Raw genomic sequence first — 16,158 nt, 5'->3', positions numbered from 1 at the left:
TCCCTGCACCGATTTTCCTCATGGATAAAATAGGGACTATAATACCCACCGACATGATTGTTTTTGTGAGGATTACACCCGTTCAGAACCTAAAAGTGCTTTGTAAAGTGATGGGCAAATGGAATCAGTGCTCCCCATTCGGCCGCCTTCTTTGTGGAGGTTTGCCTGCAGTTAGTTACCCTGGCTCACAGTGTTCTTCCATGTCTGAACCACTAGCTAGAGTAGCTTCCTGGATGTGGCCAGACTGCATTCCATTCCCACCTCCTTCCCTGCGTCTTCCTGCATGGAATAATAATTACCACTGATGCACACGTACTATGTGTGGGACCTATTGTAAGCACTTTATATGTATTAACTTATATAATCCTTGCCACAACAGCGTGAGGGAAGTACTATTATTATCTCCATTTTACAGGGGAAGAAATTGCGGCACAGACAGGTTAGATTAGGTACCTTAACCAAGGTCAAAGGCAGTGGAGTTGAAAGTCCTAAAGGTCTGGAAAGCTGAACACTTTCGCAGATTCCTTTGTCAGGAGGACTGTGAATAGAAGTTTGTTCTTCAATTAGATGCACTATTCACTCAATTAAGAAATACTCTAATTCAGGGGCACCTGGGTGGCTCAGTCAGTTGTGTCAGACTTTGGCTCAGGTCATGATCTCCTGATGGGTGGGTTTGAGCCCTTCGCGTTGGGCTCTGTGCTGACAGCTCAGAGCCTGTGAGCCCAGAGCCTGGTTCGGATTCTGTGTCTCCTTCTCTCTCTGCCCCACCCCTGCTTGCTCTCTGTCTCTGTCTCTCAAAAATGAATAGATTTTAAAAAAATTTTTATAAAAAAATATGTTATTGTTATTATTTTTTTTTAATTAATGTTTATTTTTGAGAGAGAGTGCCCAGCTGGGGAGGGGCAGAGAGAGAGAGAGAGAGAAGGAGACACAAAATCCAAAACAGGCTCCAGGCTCCGAGCTGTCAGCACAGAGCCGGATGTGGGGCTCAAACCCATGAACCGTGAGATCATGACCTGAGCTGATGTTGCACCTAACCAACTGAGCTATCCAGGCGCCCCAGAAATATTTTAATTCAACCAATACCTGAGCACCATCTAGGAGTAAAATAATGTAGACACTGAGGATACAGCAGTGAACAAAGCAGACAAGAATTGCTGGCCTTATGAAACATACTGAGAAGACAAACAATAAATATGGTAAATAAGTAAGATAAACAGAAGCATGTTAGAATCTAACTGCCGGGAAAAAATTAAGCAAGGCTATTAAGCCATAAAAAGAAATGCGAGGAGCTTAACTGCATATTGCTAAGTGAAAGAAGCCAACTGGAAAGTCTATATACTGTATGATTCCAACTATATGGCATTCTGGAAAAGGCAAAACTGTGGAAGCAGTAAAAAGATGAGTGGTTGCCAAGTGTTCAGATAGAGGGAGGAATGAACTGGTGGAACACAGTGGATTTTTAGGCAGTGAAACTATTCTCTGTGATACTGTCATAGTAGATACATGACATCATACATTTGTCAGAAACCCTATTGTAAACTATGGACTTTAGTTAATAATAATGTATCAATATTAGTTCATTAATTGTAACAAATGTACCACACTAACACAAGATGTTAATTAGAGGAAAAACTAGGGGGAAGGAAGTATATGGTAACTCTAATTTCTGCTCAATTTTTCTATAAACCTAAAACTGCTCTAAGAAATACTCTATTAATCTTTTTTTAATGTAAAAAATAAAGCAGGAGGGGGGTACCTGGGTGGCTCAGTCGGCTAAGCATCTGACTCTTGATCTCAGCTCACCTTGATTTCAGGGTCGTGAGTTCAAGCCCCACATTGGACTCTGCACTGTGTGTGAAGCCTACTTAAAAAATAATAAATAAATAAATAAATAAATAAATAAATAAATAAAGCATGGAAGGAGTACAGGAAGTGTGGGAGGATTGTGATGGCCTTTCTGAGAAGGTGGCATTCAAGTAAAGGCAGAAAATTGGTGACTGGGCCATGCAGCTATCTGCATTGCTATCTGTGAGAACATTCCAGAAAGAGGGAATACAAGGTCTTGAGATGGGAGCATGTTTCAGAGGGATAAGGGGTGAGATGAGTGGGTCAGGCCACCAGATGCTTTCGGAAGGACTTTGGTGTTTTCTCAGAATGGGATGGGAAGGAAACATGATGTAGTGGCCTGACTTAACTTTTAAAAGGGTTGAATGTGCAGGGAAGTGCAAATCAAAACCACAATAAGATATCACCTTATGCTTGTCAGAATGACTAAAATAAAAAACAAGAAATGGCAAGTGTTCGCACAGATGTGGAGAAATGGGAACCTTCATGCACTGTTGGTGGGAATGCAAACTGGTGCAGCCGCTGTGGAAGACAGTATGCAGGTTCCTGAAAAAATTAGAACTACCCTATGGTCCAGTAATTGTACTACTGGGTATTTACTCAAAGAATACAAAAACACTAATTCAAAGGAATACACATGCCCCAATGTTTATTGCAACATTATTTACAATAACCAAACAGGAAGCAACCTAAATATCCATTGATACATGAATGGGTAAAGAAGATGTGTGTGTGTGTGTGTGTGTGTGTGTGTATATATACACACAATGGAATATTACTCAGCCATAAAAAAGAATGAAATCTTGCCATTTGCAACAACATGGATGGAACTAGAAAGTATGCTAACTGGGATAAGTCAGTCAGAGAAAGACAAATACCATATGATTTTACTCGTGTAGAATTTAGGAAACAAAACAAGAAAAAAAAAAAGAGAAGCCAAAAAACAGACTCTTAACTATAGAGAACAAACTGATGGTTACCAGGGGTGTCTGGGGGTCTCAGTCAGTTAAGCGTCCAACTCTTGGTCTTGGCTCAGGTCATGATCACACTGTTCATAAGATTGAACCCCACATGGCTGGCTCAGTCAGTGGAGGCCACAACTCTTAATCTTGGGGCTGTAAATTCAAGCCCCACAATGGGTGTACAGATTACTTAAAAATAAAATATGGGGGTGGGGAAGGCGGGGGGAGAACCAGGAGAATATCGTATCCTTAAAGTCACCAAAAAAAAAAAAAAGCGTTTCAAGGAGGAGGAGAAAAGAATGATCAACTGTCAGATGCCACTGAGAGATCAAATAAAATGAAGCCTGAGAACTGACCAATGGAATGGGTTAAGCAAAATTGAGGTTATGGGTGAGCACGATAAGGACAGATTAGATGGATTAGTGGCAACAAGAGCTTGCACATAGTGGTTTCAAAAGAATGATAAGGGGGTAGGGGAGACAGTGACTGTGGACAGTCCTTTCCAAGGAGGGAGGGAGAGGAAAGGGGTGATAACTGGAGGGGAAACAGAGGTGAGGAAAGGACTACTTCAAGATGAAGGAATTTCACTATGTTAGTACACTGAGGGGAAAGATCCTGGAGAGAGGAAAATCTGAGGTTGCAGCAGAGATAGAAAAAAGTTCTGGAGCCAAATGGTTAAAAAGATGAGGGGCGCAGTCTAGTTCCCGAGTGGAGGGACATGTAGAGTTCACCCATAAGGACAGGAGGGAAGGCAGAGCGAGTGGACTTGGCAAGGAAGCTGTAAAAATCTCTCCAGTTGCTTTTGTTGCTGCTTCATTGTAAGAAGCAAAATCGTCCCTGAAAGTAAGAATGGTGGAGGAGCTGGAGGTTTGAGGAGAGGGTGGGTAAGCTATAGGCATTCAGGAGCCAATCAAGGGGCTGAGAGGCCAGAGGGTTGGAAAGCTCATTGACAAGAATACTGAAATTAAGAATTAAGATAGCTGTAGTGGGGGAAAGAGGGAAGGGAGCGGGGGCGCAGATGGCTGCAACCGAGAGAGGTGGTGGTAGTTTAATCACAAGGTACTACTACGTGCGTGTGTGTGTGTGTGTGTGTGTGTGTATACGTTACTAGCTCCCTCTTAGCCCTTCCCAGGGAATAATTATTACTATCTGCTTCTATCACCATCGATTCATTCCATGTGTTCTTGAACTTCATATAAAATGAAATCATAGAGGGGCGCCTGGGTGGCTCAGTCGGTTAAGCGACTGACTTTGGTTCAGGTCATGCTCTCATAGTTTGTGAGTTGAAGCCCCTGCATCAGACTCTGGGCTGACAGCTCAGAGCCTGAAGCCTGCTTCAGATTCTGTGTCTCTGTCTCTCTCTGCCCCTCCCCTGCTTACAATCTCTCTGTATCTGTCTCTGTATGTTTAAATAAACATCAAAAATTGCTTAAAAAAATAAATAAACTGAACAATTGACTGGCATTAGTATAACCATGATGTTATATAACCACCACATCTAACTCCAGCCATTTTCATCTCCCCAGAAGAGAACCCTGTATGCATTAATTGTTCCATTCCCCATCCCCCAAGCAATCTGTGTTGTTTCTGTGAATTTACCTATCTGGTTATTTAATATAAAGGGAATCATACAAGATATGACCTTTTATACCTGGCTTCTTTCACTTAGAATGTTTTCAAAATTCATCCAAGAAGTTCTTAATTTTAATAAAGTCTAATTGATCAACCTTTTATTTACAATGAGTGTTTTTGTGTCCTGGTTAAGGTCAAGAAGTTTTTGTGTTTTTTCTTCTAGAAGCTTTATTTGTTTTACTTTTCACATTTAGGTTCAATGATCTATTGTGAATGGATGTATATGGTGTAGGTTAGGGATCATAGTTCCCCCCGCCCCATATGGATATTCACCATTTATTGAAAAGACCATCCATGGGGCACCTGGGTGGTTCAGTGGATTAAGCGTCCATCTTTTGATTTCTGCTCAGGTCATGATTCCTGGGTCATGGGTTAGAGCCCCATGTTGGTCTCTGTGCTGAGTGTGGAGCCTGCTTAAGATTCTCTCTCTCTCCCTGGGGCGCCTGGGTGGCGCAGTCGGTTAAGCGTCCGACTTCAGCCAGGTCACGATCTCGCGGTCCGTGGGTTCGAGCCCCGCGCCTGTTTCCGATTCTGTGTCTCCCTCTCTCTCTGCCCCTCCCCCGTTCATGCTCTGTCCCAAAAATAAATAAACGTTGGAAAAAAAAAAAAAAAAGATTCTCTCTCTCCCTTCCCTCTCTTGCCTTCTCCCCTTCTCCCAAGCATGTGTGTACATGTGCGTGGGTGCTGTCTCTCTCTTTAAAAAAAATAAAAAGAAGAAAGAAAAGAAGAAAAGACCATCCTCTCCTCCCACCAAATTGCAGTGTAGTAGCATTGTGTTCTTGAAATGAATAGTTCCAGTAGTAACCAGTAACTTCCTGATATCCTCCCAACTTCCTAATCATGACAAAGATAGCAGTTTCCCTGGCAGACTGGTTCCGCCATTTTCTGAGAATCATTCCTGGAAACCCAGACTAGAGCCTGCCCCTGTAACCTTTCCGAGTACTTTGCAAACACCTGATTCAATACATTGAATTTCTTTCTTAAGATTGGATTATTATTTTTGCACTGAACACTGACCAGTCGAGCCCTCACACTTACGTGTGCTACTCATCAGGCTTGTCCCCAGTGTTGTTGGTGCATATATTGTTGCCTGGAGCTTAAATTTGTCTAATTTTCCCTGCAGCTGCCTTGTTACCAGGTAGGTGGAACTATGGTGACAAAGAAGGGAAAAGCCTTCTTGTGGTTTATTTTAGACTGTTGCTCCCAAGGGAAAAGTGAGCCACTGAAGTGGCCATAAGTGAGTGTGCAGAGTGTAGCCCAAGTCTGCTCAGTCTCATCCTACACACCACAGTACTCACCCAGGTAGACTCAGCCTTCAGACACTAGAAGTCCTCACACTCCCTGACGCCAACACACCCTCTTCAATCCACATCCTCCCCCTACGTACCTCATCCACAAGCATCAGCACCTTGGCCCCATGGCTCTGTGTGTGTGTCACTCATTCCAATCTCCCACCTGAGTTCCGGAGTGCCGCCCAGAAATGCCACAGACCCCACTCCCGAGACTCCACGATAAGAACCAAATTCACCTCTTTCTACCAAACGTCTCATCCCTGGTTTTACATTTTAGGGAAAGTTAACACTACTAACCCACACACGGAAATCTGGGAGGCATCTTTTACTCATCCCTCTTCCTTATCTATCACCCATGATGACCAAGCCCTGCCAATTCTACCTCCTTAATATTCTCATACCCACCTCTCAGGCCCATAATCACAACCCTTGTTCCAGCCAGCATCATGCTCAACCTGGTTGTTTGCAACAGATTCCTTATCCTTGCCCTACCCTAACTGAGGATTTTCTTCTATAAAACAAAGCTAATCATATTCAGAAGCTTAAAACCCTTCATCCTCTCCACATGCCTGCACATTGAAGGGTGCACATGTGAGGGTGAAGTAAAGACATTTTTATACCAACAGAAACAGAGAATTGAAAACCAGCATATCTCCACCACAAGAACTCTCATGGGATTGGCAGCTCTTTTTTGCTCATGGGTCTTGTCCCTCTGCTTTAATAAAATCACCTGAAGAAGAAGAAGAAGAAGAAGAAGAAGAAGAAGAAGAAGAAAGACATTACAGGACTGCCTTCTGGGAGAATACAAACTATCTCAGAAAGAAGGTCTATGAAGCAAAAATCAGTGAGAAAAAATAAACTTGTGGGTTAAGCTAATGACTATATCTGACTTATGTGGTTTAAAAGCAGGACAGACTTCTGGGTGTAGAGGATATGTTATATATACTCATTTGTTTTTGCTCCTTCCTGAAATTTACTGCAATGATAATAAAGGAATTTAAAAAAAATTTAATGTTATTTATTTTTGAGAGAGAGAGAGAGAGAGCGGGGGAAGGGCAGAGAGCGAGGGAGACACAGAATCTGAAGCAGGATCCAGGCTCCGAGCTGTCACACAAAGCCCGACGCGGGGCTCGAATCCACAAGCCACGAGATCATGACCCGAGCCAAAGTCAGCCGCCCAACTGACTGAGCCACCCAGGCCCCCAATAATAAAAGAATATTTAAGAACACATAAGCTCACAAAGACAAAGAGAATGGAAAGTGAAATTCTGGGAGCTAGAAAGCAGATTGATATACGTAACTGACTGCACAGACCAAAGAAAACTGAATTCTACATCAGAGGCCAAAGCTGCAAGACAAGTTGGTTAGATTGCAGGTACTGAATCCCATGATTATCAGGAATCAGCAACGCCAGGTATTTCTGAAGGGGATGCTAAAGGCGGGGTGGAAAATAGGAAAACTATTTGAAACTCTAAGGAGGGTTGTATCCGAGGTCCCCTGCTCCATTCCATGCCCTTCTGTGACTGTCCCTCCTCCACCATGGCAGAAAGGTGGAGTTTAATGCTCCAGAGAGGGCAGGAATATCATCCTAAAAAAAAAAAAAAAAAAAGGAGGACCAAAAGAACATTTACATCCTGAATTCTGAGAACCCCAGCCCTTTCCCCAAACTCAGTACCCAGAATGCTAGCAATCAGAACCATACTTTCCAAGTAGGAGACTGGAATATGCTTGCTTGGAAGGATCTGATCTAAAGATCCTGACATCAGGGATTCCCCCAGGAAAAGGCCTGGCCAGATCATGCTAGAAAGAACCTTACAGCTAACAGCTCTCCACCAAGGCTCAAAAATATCATCTCCCACACACCCCGAGACAGTAAAACTTAGAGGAGGTAAAACCTGCCCTGCCATTCATGAGGCTGAGATAAGAGACACAGAGAGCCCCTGAGGTGAACAAGAAACACTATTTCTCCCAAGGTACATAGCGATAAAGTTCATAAAACTCCCTTTCTGTGACTATTGCTTTCTCACACACTGAGAAACTCTGTTCTCTAAACTCATAGGCTAAAGAAACACTGCTGTTTGAAAGCATATCAGTGAGAGTGAATCATTCTTTCTTTGCCTGAAGGATTCAAGTCACCTTGAGACAGAGAAGCAGTTTTGATTTACAGCCCAGGTGCAGAGCCTCAGATAAGGGTTTCTGGACACAGTATTCCACATCAATGTTTACTTCACAGTCCAGCCCTGATATTGACCTCTTTACACGGATCCCTATTTACCTTGAGCCTATTAGAACACTGTTTCTTTCAAATTTCACCCAAGCCTGGGGTGCCTGGGTGGCTCAGTCAGTTAAGTGTCCGACTTCAGTTCAGGTCATGATCTCCAGGTTTGTGGGTTCGAGCCCCGCATTGAGCTCTGTGCTGACAGCTCGGAGCCTGGAACCTGCTTCGGATTCTGTGTCTCCCTATATCTGCTCCTCCCTTGCTCACGCTCTGTCTCTGTCTCTGTCTCTCTCTCAAAAATACATAAATGTTTAAAAAAATTAATTTCACCTAAGCCTTATCCTTGCCATAAGTCCTGTCGTACATGGATCTCTTCCTCTGGGGAGGTACCTGACAGTTCCTCTGGTCTGTGGTCTCCCTCACTGCACCACAGGCCAATCCGCCCATGTTGGCTGTTGGGTTGGTTGGGCTAGGACAACTCTTTCAAAGAAAACTAGAGGCTTTGGCTCAAAGCAAGAAGTAAACCAAAAATGAAGTCCAGTGGCATATGAGAAATGGGATCCGACACAGGCAAGAAGTAAGGAGAATCGCAGGATGAGAGTGAAGGGAAGTCACGGGGGGGAGAGAGCAAAGAAGTCAGAGAGGATCAGGCCAGGAGCCTCCAGGAAAGACTTCAGGGGGAAGGTGAGATTGATTGGGTGCTTTCAGAGGAAATGAAGACAGTTGGAGAAGAGTTTGGGGTCAGTCAGCAACAAGAAGAAGAAAGGCACTTCAAGGAAGGAAAAGTATCATAGGGACATATCTATGAATAGCGTTTACATAGTCAAAATAATATAAATTCTGAATAGTCCTTTAACCAAAGTTGTTATATAATTATATGGAGGAAGTGGGGAGGGAGGGTGAGAAAATGGAACAGGTGAGTCTTCCTCTTTCAGTTTAGAAATCCATGCATAATATTATAAAGTAAAAAATCAAGTAGTCACAATGTAAGATGCTATTCAGAGATGCGGAGATAATTGATAAACTTTGAGGTACAATATTTGAAAGTGGTTGCTTCTAGGTAGGGGAAAATGGGGAGAGTGGGCTGGGATGTGTTGTTTATGACAAGTATTGTAACTGTTTAACTCCAAATTATGCACGTGTATAACTTAAAAGAAAATGAAAACAAGAAAAGGTAGAACTGGGCGCCTCAGTGGCTCACTCAGTTAAGCCTCCAGCTCAGGTCATGATCTCACGGTTTGTGGGTTGGAGCCCCATGTTGGGCTCTGTGCTGACAGTATGGAGCCTGCTTGGGATTCTCTCTCTCCCTCTCTCTCTGCCCCTCCCCTGCTCATGCGCATGCTCTCTCTCCCTCTCAATAAATAAATTTAAAAAAAGAAAAGACAGAACTAAAATCTTGAGCATAACTGCATATTAGTTGGGATGGATTGATTAAGGTTATTCTAGGGTTTTAATATTGATTGTTAATGGAGTGCCTGGGTGGCTCAGTCGGTTAACCATCCGACTTTGGCTCAGGTCATGATCTCGCAGTTTGTGAGTTGGAGCCCCCAGTCAGACTGTGCTGACAGCTCAGAGCCTGGAGCCTGCTTCTGATTCTGTGTCTCCTTCTCCCTCTGCCCCTCCCCTGCTCACGCTCTGACTCTCTCTCTTTCAATAATAAACGTTAAAAAAATTTTTTTTAATTTTTTTGATTGTTAAATTAAATGTTCAAGTTAAATTTTTTCACTTTAATATTAGTAAAATAGAAGCAGAGTACATCATTTCCAAGAAGGTAGGGAGAAAAAAAGGAATGGAAGAGAACTCAAATAGTCCGAAAGAAGACAAGAAAAGAGAAAAATAAGTAAAAGACTTAAAACATTCTGGACAGATTAAAACCACAAAAAACAGGAGCACCTGGGTGGCTCAGTTGGGTAAGCATCTGAGTCTTGATTTTGGCTCAGGTCATGATCCCAGGGTCATAGGATCGAGCCTTGAGTTGGGCTCAACATGGAGCATGGAGCCTGCTTAAGATTCTCTCTCTCCCTCTGCCCCTCCCTTGCTCTCTGTCTCAAAAAATAAAAATAAATTTAAAAGAATAAATAAATAAAACCACCAAAAAACATTTGCTAGAATGAATGCAATGATATCATAATCATAACCAACTTAAATAAATTCTTCAATTAAAGGCAATTTTTAATTATTAGGCTAAATCATAAAAAGTAATATCCAGCTATATATTGATTACAAGAGACATACCTAAAACATAAAAAATATAAAGGTTAAAAGTAGAAGAATAGAAAATATATTATTTTCTATTATAATATTATTCTATTTTCTATTATATATTATACTATTTAGGCAAATACTAACCAAAAGAAAGTTAGTGTAGATGTATTAATATCAGATAAAATAAAATAAAATTTGTAACAAAAATTACTTACAGATAAAGAGCTACTATATTGATTTGTTTCAATTCACCACAGACATGATAATTATAAATCTATATGTTCTTTTTTATTTTTTTTAATTTTTTAATGTTTTATTTATTTTTGAGAGAGACAGAGACAGAGTGTGAGAGAGGGAGGGGTAGAGAGGGAGACTCAGAATCCAAAGCAGGCTCCAACACGGGGCTCAAACTCATGAACTCTGAGATCATGACCTGCGCCGAAGTCGGATGCTTAACTGACTGAGCCACCCAGGCACCCTTATATGTTCTTTTGTAATCAAAAAAAAAATTAGGTTTATGTATTTATTTTGAGAGAAAGAGAGAGTGAGAGAGCAGGGAAGGGGCAGAGAGAGAAAGGGAGAGACAGAATCCGAAGCAGGCTCCATGCTGTCAGCACAGAGCCCGATGCGGGGTTCAAACCCACAAACTGTGAGACCATGACCTGAGCCGTAACCAAGAGTCAGATGCTTGACCGACTGAGACACCCAGGTGCCCCGTATTCTTAATAATATAGTGTCAACTTTATCAAGAAAAAATTGACAAAACCTTCCAGGAGAGATTGATAAACCCACCACACTTGTGGGAAATCTTAACATACATCCCTCAGTTAATGGATGGATCAAGAAAACAGAACAAGTATATATAAATATATGTTTTTCATTAAGAATATGGAAGATTCACACAACACAATTAAAGTTTTGACCTAATGAACTTATATAAAACCCTGCAGTCAATCACTAGAGAATACATTTTCTTTTCTCATATGCATACAACACTTTAAATGATTTACTGAGGGGCTCCTGGGTGTCTCAGTTGGTTAAATGTCCAACTTCAGGTCATGATCTTGTGGTTCGTGGGTTTGAGCCCCGCATCAGGCTCTGTGCTGACAGCTCAGAGCCTGGAGCCTTCTTCGGATTCTGTGTCTCCCTCTCTCTCTGCCCCTCCCCTGCTCTCTCTCTCTCTCTCTCTCGAAAATGAATAAACATTAAAAAAAATTTATAAAAAAAATTTTTTTAAAAAGATTTACTGAGACATAACTGACATACAATGAGCTGCACGTATTTAAAATGTACAATTTGATAAGTTTCTTTTTTTTAATTTAAGTATTAGATAAGTTTCAACTTAGCATACATCCATAGGACCATCACCATCATCAAGATAATGAACATATATTCATCAATCCCAGAAGTTTACCCGTGCATCTGTTACCTTGGGTGGCAATGGAACTGGTTTAAAGATGCCATTTTCCACCTCTTACAGCCGCTTGTGACTATGTAACTACAGTCCATGCATATAAGCGTGAAAAAGAGTGCTGTTTACCAGATGGATCCTCCCAGAACGCTCCTTCAAGAAGGAACAGACAGCTAGCATATACCCTTCTTAGTCCTTTTGATCTTTTCCCCCTTTCCCCACTTTGTTTCCCGTTTGGAGCACAGACCTGACGATGGAAGGATCTTGTGATCTGGAGCCACACTGAGGATGGAAGACATGGAAAACTGCAAGGAACCTGGAAAGCTGAGGAAGCCCTGGCACTATGTTGGCCCCGGGCTGTCTACGTCCAGACTTCATTCCCTTGAGAGAAAAGTTAACTTCCATCTTGTTTAAGTCTCTATTTCCAGTCTCAGTTACAGACATAGACGTAGTTCCAATTTGATGCAAGTTGGAGTAGTGTCAGTGACAGTACCTGAAATGTGGCGTTTGCTTAGGGGAAGTATGTTGGGCAATTGTTTAGGGGAGGATTGGTTCTACTGCCATATGGAAAGCTGGAAACGCCTGGTATTTGCAAACCACTTGATCAAATGGTCGCTCATTGTACCTTAGAAATCTACTAAGCAAGGGTTTTGTGTTCCGGTTTGTTGGTGCTGCTGCAAAATTCTGCATGAGACACAAAATTATGCTTGAACCAGTCTGTAAGCAGAAAAGAACAGAAAGAGAAGAGAAAAGAAAAGAAAAGAAAGGAAAGGAAAGGAAAGGAAAGGAAAGGAAAGGAAAAGAAAAAACAGAAATAACACCACTAAGGAAAGTACTCTCTCTCCCTACACACACACACACACACACACACACACACACACATACAGGAATATAAAAGTTGACGGAGAGTCTCATTATATGGATGCTTTTGGATTGAAAAAGCCAATTGCGAGGTACCTGGGTGGCTCAGTCGGTTGAGCGTCCGACTTCAGCTCAGGTCATGATCTCATAGCTCATGAGTTAGAGCCCCGCGTCGGGCTCTGTGCTCACAGCTCAGAGCCTGGAGCCTGCTTCTGCTTCTGTGTCTCCCTCTCTCTCTGCCCCTAACCCACTCACATTCTGTCTCTGTCTCTGTCAAAAATAAACATTAAAAAAAAAATTTTTTTTTTAAAGAAAGAAAAAGCCAATTGCTTCTCTACCCCAAACTGAAGCAGTTGAGAATGGCAAGTGCTAAACAGTCACTCACTAGGAGATAACACTGTGGCCCCCAAGCCTTTTTCAAGCACCTTTGGTTAAGAGTTCTGTGCTTGCCAACAGTGCAAGACCTGCAAAGATCAGCTTAGCCGGGTTACCTTCCCCTTCAAGCCTTAACGAATTGGGGGAATGGTCAGGGCACAGAGGACAATATGCAAATCATGAGTTTCTAGCCTCAGTATGATATCTTTGGCCACAGTAACTCATGTTTAAGAATGGACTGGAAGCTATAATTATTTCATGAAACTATGTTAACAAAACAAAAACAAACAAACAAAAATCCATACCTGGCAACAGTCTGGCAAAACATCCTGGACCCACTACACATTAGTGGCTCCCTCTAGAGGCAGCTGCCAGAGATGTATAGCACTCAAGAAGAGAGAGCATCACTAGGGGGCACCTAGGTGGCTCAGTGGGTTGAGCGTCCCACTTCGGCTCAGGTCATGATCTCACTGTTCGTGAGTTTGAACCCTGCATCGGGCTCTGTGCTGACAGCTCAGAGCCTGGAGCCTGCTTCGGATTCTGTGTCTCCCTCTCTCTCTCTCTGTCCCTTACCTGCTCTCTCTCTTTCTTATCTCAAAGATGAATAAATATTTAAAAATTAAAAAAAAAGAAGATATCTATCACCCACACAGGACTCTGCAGATGGTCAAGAGTGGGGATTTTCCCAGGAGCAGAACGAAAGTGAGCTAGACAGACCAACTAAGGCATGTACTCTCCTGTCAGGGCAGGTTGTCCTTGCCCCCTCCCAGACTTGATATACACTGTTGTTCTGGTTGTGTATTTCCATGTAACACAGCCCTCCAAAACTTCAAAATAGCAGTCATTTATTGTCCCCACAGCGTCTGTGGCTCCCAAGGGTTTGGCTGGGTCCTCTGGCACAGGGCGTTTCGCGTGGCCGGAGTCACACCGCTGGCACTGGAGCAGCGGAGGGCTGACTAGGCATCATACCCTCTCCGTACATTCTCAGGGCTTCTCAGTGGCTCTCTGTAGAGGCTACTTTGGGCTTCCTCACAAGATGCTTAGCTTCAAGAAGGAAAACCATAGGCTGAGGACAGTGACACAGAGAGAAGGAGCCTGGGCCCTGATGAGGATGGGGCTTCTGTGAACGACCTACCTATGGACTTTTTACATGATAGAAAAATAAAACTTCAATCTAATTTAAGTCACTGTTATTTCTGGCTTCCATTATTGGCAGCCAAGTGGAGTTTCCACCTTAAAGAGTAAGCCTTTCGTACTTGACTATCCATAGGGGCAGGGATCCCTTTGGTTTTGTTCATTTTTATTCCCTGAAACTCATATACAATCTGGCACAGAAGAGGCATTCAGTAAATACTTGTTGAATGAATGCATGGCACTTTATGTTATAACTGGTTTACTGAACTGTCTGGATTCAATAAGTTGAGAAGCATCACCACCCCACCGCATGCCATCAGCCACTATTCTCATCCCTGCCCTGTCAGCAACCTTCCCTATCCCTGGGACACATTTCTCAAATATACTCCATGGCTTTCTGGTCGTTGTCATGGATTTCAAGTCTCGAACCACCCATTTTTAAAACTCATGAGGTGTGGAGTGGGAACCCTTAGAACTTGTAAAGACTTAAAAAATTAGAAATTCTTAGTCCTTTGAAAGCGGGGTCAGGAGGTTTGAAAAGTCCTTTTGGGGGACAATGACCAAGGAGAAAAAGCTTACGGGAACTCAAAGACTGGCTCCTCCCTCATCCACCACACAGCAAGACCCACCAGCTGACTTTTTCTGGACCCTCTATGAGCTTTCAATTGCTCTTTGGACTTCACACTTAAGTCAGAACAGATAGCCAAGGATCAACTGAGAGTTGAAGGCAGCCTCAGACATGAAAGACAAGAAAAGGAACCAAGAGAGTAATGGAAAATGAAGGGATCAGAAGAAAATTCCAGGGGCACCTAAATTGGCTCAGTTGGTTGAGCATCCAACTCTTGATTTCGGCTCAGGTCATAATCCCAGAATTGTCGGATTGGGCCTTGAATTGGGTTCTTTGCTGTCAGCATAGAGCCTACTTTGGATCCCCCTCTCTCTCTGCCTCTCCCCTGCTCATTCTCTCTCTCGCTCTCTTTCTCAAAAATTAATAAACATTAAAAAAAATCTCTCTCACTGGGGTGCTCGGTAGCTCAGTTAAGCATCCGACTTTGGTTTGGTCACGATCTCATGGCTCGTGAGTTCGAGCCCTACATCAGGCTCTGTGCTGACAGCTCAGAGCCTGGAGCCTGCCTCGGATTCTGTGTCTTTCTCTCCCTCTGCCCCTCCCCCACTTGTGCTCTGTCTCTCTCTTTCTCTCTCTCTCTCAAAAATAAACAAACATTAAAAAATTTCTCTCTCTCTTCCTCTGCCCTTCTCCTCTACCCATGCATCCTCTCTCTCTAAAATAAATAAATAAATAAATAAATAAGTTCCAAAAAACTGAATATCCTCAGAAAGATAAGAGAAGATAATGCACACATCATATAAGAAGAGGATACTATTTTTCAAAGGAACATTCAGACAATAAAAGACTTCTCAGACATTAAAAGTATGAAAATGGAAGTAAATAAATTAGTAACAGGATTCTAAGATAAGTTTAGGAAATACCCTGGAATATAGAGTAAAAATACAAAGAATGGAAAATAAGAGATAAATTCAAGAAAATTAGAGGTTCAATCTAGGGGATAGAATATTTGATTAAGAGGAGTTTTGGAAAGAGAGAACAAATAGAGTGGTTGGTAGGAAATTATTAAAGAAATATCTGGGTAACATTTTCCTGAACTGAACTTTCCAGATTGAAAGGGCCTAACACAATAAATTTAAAAAAATAAAGAAACGGGGGGCACCTGGGTGGCTCAGTCGGTTAAGCATCCAACTTCAGCTCAGGTCATGATGTCATGATGTCATGGTTCATGAGTTTGAGTCCTGCACTGGGCTCTTCGTTGGTGGTACAGAGCCTTGGGATTCTCTCCCCCCACCCCTGCCCTTGCTCTCTCTCTCTCTCTCTCAAAATTAAAAAACAAAGAAAGAAAAGAAAAGAAAAGATTTTTGAAAATCAAAAACCCAAGGGTTTTTCACTATGAAATTTCAAAGTAAATATTAAGAGAAACTTCTAAAGGCTTCCAGAGAGAAAATTAGGTTGCATACACGGAATAGTCAGTTGCATACACAGAATGGTACTGGATTTAGTAATACTCCCCAAAACTAGAAAACGATAGGGGCAATGCCTTCAAAATTCTAAACAAATATTATTTTTAATCTGGAATTCTATACTCCTCTAAGCTGTTTCCAGGCATGCAAAGACAGGAAATTTACTTTCTGTGCTCCCTTCATCAC

This window comes from Acinonyx jubatus, chromosome C1 (assembly GCF_027475565.1).
Source record: "Acinonyx jubatus isolate Ajub_Pintada_27869175 chromosome C1, VMU_Ajub_asm_v1.0, whole genome shotgun sequence".
Taxonomy (NCBI): Eukaryota; Metazoa; Chordata; class Mammalia; order Carnivora; family Felidae; genus Acinonyx; species Acinonyx jubatus.
This window is presented reverse-complemented; position numbering follows the sequence as displayed.